Source organism: Abrus precatorius, unplaced genomic scaffold (assembly GCF_003935025.1).
Source record: "Abrus precatorius isolate BTA unplaced genomic scaffold, Abrus_2018 Scaffold10, whole genome shotgun sequence".
NCBI classification, from domain to species: Eukaryota; Viridiplantae; Streptophyta; class Magnoliopsida; order Fabales; family Fabaceae; genus Abrus; species Abrus precatorius.
Window position 1 is genome coordinate 8624642 of NW_020874292.1, and position 11807 is coordinate 8636448.

General features: G+C 35.9%; 1 pseudogene; it reads right to left on the reverse strand.

Annotated features, from left to right (window-relative positions):
- Positions 1-6370: 6370 nt before the first annotated feature.
- Positions 6371-11511, reverse strand: LOC113850892 (annotated as a pseudogene).
- Positions 11512-11807: the final 296 nt, after the last annotated feature.

Consider the following 11807-nt stretch of genomic DNA (forward strand, 5'->3'; position numbering starts at 1 on the left):
ATTTAATTTTTAATAAATAAATTTTGAAAGAAAAATAAGAATAATAAATTTTTTCATTAAAATAGTATATAAGTTTAAACAAATATCTCAAAATAAGAATGATTTATAAGTTTGTATCAATGATTGCTATAGGACTAATTTAATTACATCAGAGTTCAAATAAATTCTTAATCCTATAGCAGTTTCATTCATCCTTTCACTAAGTCCAGTGTTAATCGTCTTGGCCACCTGAAAAATAAATGTAAAGGTGATTACTCTACACTATCCAACACATGCAAACGTAAAATCTCACTTCACACATTTCACATAATTTATAATATATTCTACACAAATATACTTAATTACAAATAACACTTTCCACATATTATATTTTAAATTACAATTGATGCGCTCACTGCACTAACACATTTCACACACTTGCTCTCATTGCACGTAACCATGCTCACTATGGCACTGTGATCACAGTTTCATACCATGAATGGTCGCTGATTACTCTCGCCTCACGGATACCACGCGTGCGGTCACAAGTAGCTCGACAAAGGTGTTGATCAGAGGTTTAGTTAGGAGAAGAGTGTGTGGCCTGTGGTGCACTCACGCTCACTATTGGTGTAACATCCCTCTTTCATATTGAAATTAATTTATATTTAACACTAATATTATTAAAACATAATTAGCAAAATTTGTATGTTTTGTATAAATGGTACAGTATGGGAACACGAATTAGAAAACTTGATGAATTTACAATATTTCTTCAGAAATATATAAATATATTCTTAACACAAGATTTCTCTTTTAAAATGAATGAAAATACATTAAAGATTTATACATCTATTTCATAAAACTTTAGTATATTTGAGCAGTTCCTTTCCTACAACTCCTTGATGAGTATGACCCTAGAACGGATCATTTGTCTCAATTTCTTCTCTTTCATTACCTGAAAATAATCAGTAAAAGTGAGTATTTCTCGCCCAATAAATCTCTTTTAGTATATCTTAACTAATAATAATAATTAGAATCGTAACCTAATACTTTATTCTAATTCATTCTCATTCAAATACATGTATGTTATAATAATTCATACAATTATTCATCAAGCACATATAACATTTCACTCATTATATATACATTTCTATGCTGACCTGTATATTATTATACATGTATCATATCATTTCAATTCATATTTCACGATACATCTGTTCCAGTAACACCTGTCGATGTACTACAACACACGTACCATAACAATATGAACTGATCTGCTACGATACATTTATCATATCATACATATTCTTTACCACTTCTTATCTATATCACTTTTTATTATAATAATTGTCCCTGGGATCCCTTGAGGACTTCTAGCATAGATAGCTGCTGGTTGGCCGCAACATCACGGATACACGTGTGTCATCCTGGCCCCTTTTAGCAACAGTATAGTTAGGAGTTTCGTCGGGAGATGAGGATGTGACCTGTGAATGTTTATTTTTAATAATTTATTGTGCACCATTTTCATTGTTAACATTCACCATCCTCATTTCTCTAAGATTTTTCAAATCTTCTCCTTAACTCTATACCTCCAGTGTATCGTTGTACTATCTATACTCATTCTCTTTCTCATTCTTAACATTTCTCATTTCACATTCTTTACATCAATCAGCATGTCATGATTCATGAGTCACAATTTATATAAATTTATGGATTACAATATATATGATAACACACCCTTTCAATGTGCTATAATTTATATCATAATCACTCTGTTTCAAGTTGCATGGACTCATGCAATATAATCATGCTTCATATTTTTTCTAAATCATATTATCATTTCTCATTCATACATCACATGCTTTCACTTTTATTCAACACTTTATTCATTTCCATAATTCTACCAGTTCAACATATAAAGTTGTCATACAAATTCATATTACGCAACCAATACAATACATCAAACTTATCACAGAGATTACCACGCAATATCACACCATACAATCAGTACAATATGTCGAGGGTCGAACACCTTCAGACTCAGCCTAGCTCATACAATCTCAATATATAGTCTCCTAACCTAAAGTTCATTATAGTATATCTTTTATTACTTAATTCATATACATCTTAAGGAACTCAGTTTTAAAATCTCTTAATACTACTTAAGCCCATATTTTCCTCTAAAAATATGATATTATCAGTTTAAAATAAACTTCAAACCTCTCTTTATATCAAAATACACCTTTGTCATATGATACTATCAAAATTTACAAAACTTTACTAAGTAAGATACTCATATTTCTCAAAGAACCACTAGATCTATATATACATATATAACTATAACTAGAAAATACTCCCTTTACCTAATAACGGTTCCTCCAAACTAGTTCTCTGAGTGATCTACGGAAAGATTCCACACTATCCACGAAGAGATCTTCCAAAAGATAAGATTTTCTAAGTATTTCGAGGTAGATATCTTAAGATGATAAGAGAACCGAAGAAAAAGAATGAAATAGAGATCTGAGCTCCGAGAAACTTACTTAGATCGAAGAAGAACGGATGTTTAAGTTCAAATCTGAAGAAGATTCAGAGTTATTGGAGGTTTTCTCTGAGAAAGGAGAGGGAGAGAACGAAGAGGATGGAGAGGGATATGTGATTTTGTTGAAAATGAAGATTTTAGAGCGAGAGTTCCTTAAATATCTCTCAAACTCACAACTTTCTCGCTACAGCAAGAGGTTCTCGCTACAGCAAAAAAACCAGAAGTTTTCTTCCTTTGCTGTCTGTCATTCTAACTAGCGAAAGCTCCTCGCTATAGCGAAAGAGTAGCATTCTCGCTATAGCGAGAGATTCTAGATACAACGAGAGAGCTCCAGAATGTTCCATTTTCACCGCCTTATTCTCGCTACAGCGAGATATTCCATAGTTCACATTAATTAAACACTTCTAATTCCAAATAACATGCACAAATAATTAACATTAATTGTAAAAATAATAAATTACAAAAGGAGGATGTTACAATTGATGTCACTGCCACTCTCTCTTTCTAAAGGTATTTCTATTGTCCCCATCTTTCACACCTCCAGTGTATCGTTGAATCATTCATAGCACATTTACAACCACATTTAACATGCCCTTTCACACACATTTTCAGCCACATACAATATTCATTCACAGCACATGACACACAAGCCCACACTCATTTTTAGCACATTCAACTCACAACATTTCCAACATAATTTCAAGTACAACAGTCATTCTTATAATGCCTTGAATTTTGGCAATATTAATTATTGTATATATATATATCCGCACTTGTACAACCCCCGATATTCCTTGAATTGAATATCTATACATTCTTTTTATGGATCAGACAAAGTAATTGAAATTAAACCAAAAAGAATAATTGAGGTCTCATTCATATATTATTATGGATGTGATAAATCACAAAATTCATAAAAAAGACAATATAATGTAAGGATTAAAAAAAATTTGGGTAGGGGTTCTTTGAGATTCAAAAAAGGAACCGATGCTTATTTCGATTTCGGATGAGCGAAACCAATAGAATGAGCTTCAAAAGTTCTATATATATATCTGTGTGTGTGTGTGTGTGCATGACTGGATTGGGCTGAAAATGGGCTAGGTGCTTAAGTGCAAGTGTTCTCGTTGTAGTGAGCGATCCCTGAGAGGTAAGGGCGAAACTGTCGCCTTATCGTTGTAGCAACAGATGTCTCGCCATAGCGAGAGGACCTTGGGTGAAAGGCATGCGTCTATCGCCTTCTCGCTGTAGCGACAGAGTGACAATTTGGGATGCATTTCTGAGTGTAGTCTCATTGTAGCGAGATTCTGCAGAAACCAGAATGCAGTTTCCTCTGAGTTTTTTGTTGTAGCGAGAGGGCATGTCGCTGCAGCGAGGGGAGAATATCTCGATGTAGCGAGAGTGTCACGACTAGAGGGGTTTTAAAAAGGGGGTTTAGAGTTTGGGAATTCATTTCTCAAAATCCCTTTGATTCTCTCAACTAAAAACCCTTTTCCGTCGATTAAATTGCCTTCAAAACCGTTCGGAAGCAAGATTGAAGGTTGATCCATGTGAGAAACGCTTGGAGGTGAGTTTTAAACAGTTAGGGCTTTCGTTTTTCCTCCCCTTTCTCTGTTTTTGGTTATTTCTAGGATTTTCATGGAGTTTCTCCATGTGTTTAGGCCAAGATTTGTGTGGAGAGCACGTTTGAGGTTGAGTTCGAGTGTGGATCTTCAATCCAAGATAAAAGGGGAACTCTACCCTATTTCATTGTTGTGATTTTGTGTTATTTTGTTGAATATTGCTATGTGACTGAGGTAAGGGATAGGAATTGTGTGCTGGATGAAATTGATGTGCAATGTGATTGTGTGTGATGGAATGCCATTGATTGATGAATTAATGTTATCGTGAATAGATGAAGGCTATGTGTTATATGTTGTGGATAAAATGTGGGTTGTGTGCCGTGTAACATGAATTAAATATAGTCTGTGTGCCGTGTGTAAGCATGAATATTGCGTGTGAATGAAATGTATGTGAATGGGGCGTGTTGAGGCCGCTATAATGCGCTATGAATGGTTTAGCAATACACTGAAAGTATGGAAGAGGACGGTAGGAATATCTTGGGGAGGAGAGAGTGGTAGTGACACCGACTGTGGAATGGGTGCACCACGGGCCACATACTCTCTTCCTCACTAGACCTCTGACCACTACCTTTACTGAGCGACCCGTGACTGCCTACGTGATATCCGTGAGGCAAGGATAACCAGCAACCATCCATAGCAAAATCTGTGATCATAGTGCCACAGTGAGAGTGGTTGGCGTGCAATGAGTGCACGGGACCATTGTTTGTTAATTTCATATATATATGATTGTTTGGTGCCATGAGTTCATCGATGACAAATTGAAATGAAAATGTTGTTTATGTATACTTTGCATGAAGTATAGGCAAAATGAGACTCTATGATTGTTGTGTATTGAGTAGGGTAAAGTACTCACACTTACATTCATTTTTCAGGTAATCAAGACGATCAACACTGAATTCAGTGAGGGGACAGATGAAATGTTATAGAACTTAGATTTTATTTTGAAAGTTATAATTGAATTAGTCCTATAGTAATTACTTGATATTAATTTGTAACTCTTCTCTTATTTCAAAATATCTTATGAAAATTTGGTTATTCGAATTTGTAAAATTATTATTTAATTAAAAATTAAATTTAAGGTGTTATAATTTTCCACACACATATTACTCAACACCAACTACATTGTAGTCAATCACATGATTTCCAGCACAAACCACCCAAATCAAATCGTTTTCATCACACATTATACAATCTCTACTACATTATGCTCAAACATTGAATCCTCATCAAAACACATATCTTCCTACATTTTATCCTAACCGCATTACAATACACGACTAAATAAAAAAAATTTCAAGCACAATGAAATAGGGTAGAGTCTCCCCTTTCTCTCGGATTGAAGAATTACGCACAAAATCAACCAAGGAAGTGTTTCCCACACAAATTTCGTCGTCCAAACGTTCCCAACACAAATTTAACCTTCAATCTAGTTTACAAACAACTTTGGAGGTAATCTAGTCGGTAAAATAGAGTTTTGAATCTAGAGAATCAAAAACATTTAGAAGAGAAAAATGGAAAAATGGAAAAATGAATTTCTCAAACCCTAACCCTTTCAAATACCTCTCTAGTCGCAATACTCTCGTTACAACAAAACTTCTTGTCACTACAACAAAAACTTCAAAAGAAACTGCATTCTGATTCTCGCTACAGTGAGACTACACTCAAAAATATATCCCTCACTGTCGCTCTCTTGCTGTAGTAAGAAATCTCTCGCTACAGCAAGAATGTAACAATTTCATACCTTACTCCGAGGACCCTTTTGCTACAGGAAGAACACCCTGCAGTCTATTTCAATAGTCCAATTCTAATCACACACTAACATATACATATTTCCACACATGTATTAACATCCTAACAAGGTCACATACATTCACATCATTATCATGTAAATCAACACATCACATATGATAATCCACGTATATATTAATAATTAAACAATATTACAAAATTCAGGACATTACAATAGATGAGTATGATAGAGAGATATAATTGAAAATTCAAAGGTTTAATACATTCAAGTGTTTCATATCTTACAATTTCACCACTTCCTAAGACTACATCACGAACATTATGGGTAAATTTCATACGCCTCTCTCTTCATGTCGACCCAACCGCATTCTAGTAGTGCATTCAGAGTCTCGAACCTCAGCAGGATCAGGGGGTGTCCCTAGTGAGACATAGTCTGCCATCACTGCTACATTACGGACACACCTCTCTCCTCTTTTGTAAGGTACTGCTGACTGGTTCTCCAAGAGCCTGGATTTCCATCTTCCCAGTTATACCTGATTTTATTTTCACCATCAGAAATCATAAATCACACACCATTCTACTAAATAGTGCTGAAGACTGTAAACAGGTAACAATGCTTTTAACTACCAAATTCCTATAACCCTCATGCTCTTGAAGATTTTGTTTGGACGTTCATGGTGGTTAATAAATTAATTGATTTAGAGATCTTTTCTTTTCCTTTTTCTGTTGGATAAAATAAATTAAGAAAAGGCATGGCATAGAGTGGAAGGAAGAAATATTTTTAACAAAGCAGAAACTAGGAAAAACAAAAATCAGAAAGAGCAGTATATCTTACTCAACTTGGAACAATGATGATAGGACAAACCTTGTAGGACTCATTGGAGTATAAGGATTCCATGCTCGGTCACGCATAGGTGTCCTCATTCCATCATGAATAGGTGTAGCTACAAATAGCAGTACTCTTAAGAATTTTAGTAGATGTATCAATCAGTCAACAACAGACCCAGGTCTCAATCCTATAACATAAATCAAGCAAGAAACCTATAACAATAAAATCAAACAAACCTCCGGGATCTCTCATAGGAGTCATATACGGATGTAAGGGAGTTCGAGAAGGATGCATAGGGGTTTCACTTCCCATCCCATAGCGAGACGTGTCCCTGGCAGAAGAACCCATAAGAGTCAGATGGTTGAACATCTCCAATGCACACAAGGAATTACAAATTATATATGTACATAGAACTTACCGATATGGGGTTACAGCCACATCCTCAGATATATGGTTGCGGTCAACTGCAAACAATCAAGTCAGAGAACATGCAAATACAGAAATACAAACAATTCAGATTTTGGCCTTACTTTGAAGACATACCTGTCACAACTTTCATTTGGGATTCCAACTCAACACGAACTGATGCGCCTTTATCTTCTATAACACGGCCACGACAACCTTTACAAGGACCCTGGCGTACTTTAACAGTTGCACCTGCAAGACCATCATGTCCCCCCCTACCGCCCCTATGCCTCCCTCCAGCTATACCCCATCCAAATAAATTATCATCAGACAGATTTCTTAGGAAAAACAAGGCAAATCAAAATGGTAGACTGGCGACATTTAGACATACAATTAACTGGAGGCCCTCCTCGAGAAAATCTTCTTGGAGATGGTGGAATACGATGTGGACTCCTAAGGCTGGAAAATCTTGAGTAGGCATCACCCTAAAGAAGGAAAGGAATAATTTAAGCAAAAAATTACTACAAGGATAAAAGCAAAATTGTATAAAAATTAAAATAGGAAAATTAATTACATTTCGGTCACCATTGGAGCGTGAGCCTCCCACAACTACACAAGATTGGGCCTTTGCACATATAAAGCCTGCATGTTCAAGATGATGGCGATCAAAGATGAACAGGATTCCTCTATATATGTGCTCCACAGGACCTTGGTTTCCCTAACCAAATAATATAAATTAAAAAATAAAAATTTGAACAATATTAGCTTTCATGAAACAAATATAACCAAGAGTTAGAATCTCACTTTGCACGGACCGTCAACAATCCGCACAACATCCTTTGATGATACCGTATTCTTAAACCTATCCTGCACACTTATTTTCTGCTCTATCTTACACTTGATCTCTCTTAATTTAACAAGCACAACTTCAGGTCTGTCAGGAACCCCTTTAAGAACCTAAAAAGGATAACAAACATTAATATAAGGAAAAGGGTCTCAAAATTTTAATAAAACACGTATTAAAATTTTGATTCATTAAGGTACTAACCTGAAATGCTTCACTTTCTACACGTATTATCACGCCAAAGCTTAAATTACTGTACCATGGCAAATTAGAAGTGAGAATAGTTTGAACCATAGAATGCAGAGGTAAGGTACTACTCCTAATCTCAAAACACAAAAAAGACTTACTCTAGCAATACAAGATCTCGAAGTTCATAGTCCCCGATTTTTGTAACTCCGGCGGTCACTTCAGAACTTTCAACAACATCATCAGCAAATACACGGATCTAAAGAGAAGATACTTTTATGTCATTTCTGCACTAAATATAATAAGAGATTCACAAGTCTTTCAGTAAATCTATAAAGGGCCACAAGACTCACATGCTCTTTTGTTGTATCAGATATTAAGATCAAGACATGTTGCTCCACCTTCACAACCATGCCAGTAGCACCCTCTTGAGCACCAGTAACAACCTTAACATGATTTCCAGGTTCAAAATATTTACGAAGTTCCTTTTCATTCACAGCAAGAGTTTTCTGACAAGTAGAAAAAATGACAATTAGATAAGTATGAAGACAATTTATTACAAATCAACATGCAAAACCAGCAGACTACACGGAAGAAAACCAACCAATCATCAATTCATACTTACCGGAAGACCCTTAATTTCTGGTCTTATATGAACATTCTATTCATCAACTTTCTCTACCCACCCCTTCAAGTTCTTTAAGTCGCCCTTGACAATAACGACAGCATCACCTTTCATAAAACGCCCTTTCTTTGTGTTTGCAAACAAAGTTGACAGACTAGGAACATCACCATCACCACTCTTAACCGGTTTATGAAATTTTTCAAGCTCATCAAAAGTAGGTTTGATGTTCTCAGCACTAATGGATTTTATTGATACAGTTTTGTATAAGAATCCATCTTTGAACATCATGCCGCCAATCGCATCAAATTTTTCCCCATATGCATCACGCCTATGCTCCACACGAATATGCAGTTCCCTGAATAGAAAGCATAAATTTAATCAAACCACGAACTGAAAAGTTTCCGAGAAACAGAAGACATTCAGTGACAAAAGGAGAGAACCAGCAAAACCTTGCTTCATCGACATTCATAAATCGAGGAGGAGAAACCAAAGCCTTCTTTTTCACAACTTCCCTACCTTCCTGCACAACACGAGTGATTTGCAAAAAATTATAGAGTCAAGCTAGACTTTCAAGAAAGTTAAAAATATAAGCATTGGTCAAATAGAATGCATCAATTTAGCAAGACACTGAAATATTTCATACCAATTTGTTTGCAAGGGCCTGTAAGTCTATCCTTGGAATTAGTTTCACAGTAACTCTCCGCCGCACATTATCAACATCCACTACCTATAGAAGAAATATTTGATGGTAAATAAAGAAAGTAAAAGGGCCATCCCTTTTATGGCAGAACATCCAAATTTTCTAGAATGTGCTGCATACTTTGGCAAGATCTCCTTTGTATGTTCCAATCTTCATTCTGACCAATGTATCTCTGGCAAGATCGATAACTTTGCTTTCAACTGACAGAATATCAGTCATTTCTCTGATAGGAACAAGCGTTATTGTTTGGCCAAATATATTGCGCTGACCTTTGCAAGCCTGAAAACAAACGCAAAATATATATAAAAAATCACAGTTCTATCTATAAAAATTTGTGTTATTTATTACAACAGACATGACAATACCTCTCTAACATGAGCCTCTTTATCTGTTTCCACATATATATAATTTTTTAGATGATCAAGAGCAATAGCTGATCTGATTTGCAATTCAGACCCCTTATCTATGTACTTTTGCATGAGGCAAACAGCTGTTTCTCGCTCACGACCAATCTAGTGAAAATAAACCAAAGAATATTAATATGACATGCCTCTATATCCGTGCAAGAACAAGGAATTCATCACAAATGGAAGGATTATACCGCACACTTGACCATCCACAGCTTTGGATCTCTCACAGATGGCAAAAGAGCTTGTTGTTCAACATCAGTAGTTTCTTCATCATAATCTGTTAGTCGCCTTCCATATCTTTCCTGAATGCTTCTGGCCATAGCTTCGAGATCTTCATGATCTTCTTGGTGATGTGGCAGTATACGGCTACTACGCATCCTTCTACCATCATCTTCTTCTGGTAGGTCGACCCCACCCTCAACAATGAAGTCTGCATGTTTCAACAGTTGTTAACATATCTACATAAATAACTGATGTATTTTACCACAAAGTAGCTGATAAATAATAGACATGTTGAAGGGCAGAGATAGAGAGGATACAAACTAATCCATACAATCTGAATTTATGTATTCATAAAAACACTTCAATTCTATGTCCCAATTTTAAAATTAATTTTTTTTATTTGATTTATTTTTTAAACTTGTCCTCCATAAATTGCTTTTAGTGTAGAAAATAGTTTTGAACACATTTTACCAGTTTTCATGTAATCTTAACACTCACTTCAAACCACCACCACTACCGTCAGTGTTCTCAAGCATTCAAAACTTATTCTCAAAACAGAATTCATCGAATACAATTTTTGATAATTTAATCAGAGAAATAATTCTTGAAAACAAGAATAGAATCAAACAAGCCTTGAATATCACTGGGTAACAAGTTTGGTTGTCTTCAAAAGACAGGGATAAGGAACTCAGACTCAGACGAGACAATTATTGTGCTGGTTAATATTAAACTCCTGATGGTAGAGAACACTCAGACGACAATGTCTTTGAAAACTATTATTGATTTTAGATACCCTTCAGTATATCGTAGTTTAGGTTCACAAGTCACAACATAAAACAACTGAAGTCTAAAAGCAATGTGAACAGAGTATCACTACCACCAATTACAATACTCAGTAACATGAAAATGCTTTTGAGCCATATAGACATACATGATTTACTGACTACGCCATCTAATCTATAGAACTAATTGATGAAGAAGACAAACCCTAAATTCCACTTCCAACCCCTAATTCCACCCCAATTCAAATCTAACAGAATTAATTTGCCTCTAAAATTAACAGAAAACAATAAGAAAAGTGGAAAACGCACCATCTTCGCCTTCCTCCTCTTCCTCCTCTTCATCACTATCGACCACAGCCTCCTCGTCGAAAAAATTGGAAGCAGAAACCTTCCTATACTGGCGCCTGCGACCACCTCGGCCATCGAAATCCTCATCATTGTCATTCTCTTCCTCCTCGTCCTCGTCAACCTCCTCGGCATCATCGTCGATGAAACCAGATCTTCTCCGCTTCCTGCCGCCACTACGTCCTCTATTATCCTCTTCTTCCTCCTCCACTTCCTCGTCGAAGTGGGCAACCTGCTCCTCCTCCTCGTAATCCTCCACGTCGTCGTCGCGGCCCATCGAATTACAATGAGAGAATGGAATCCGAAACTGTATTGAATTTTAGAAGAACAGAAGTTTGTAACAAATGAATTGAATCCCCGATCAGAACTTACAAGTTCTTATTTATACCTGTCAACTAGCATCTGAACCTGACAGCTATCCAAAAACAGAAAACTACCAATTCAGCAAAACTGAAAATCTTAACAGACAGAAAATATTAACAGAATTTCCAACCACACAGTATCCTATATCAGCTGCAAACCCTAAACTTCTGATGCGAGTGTTGCTGCTCTGCGCGCAAGCCTACAACAGAT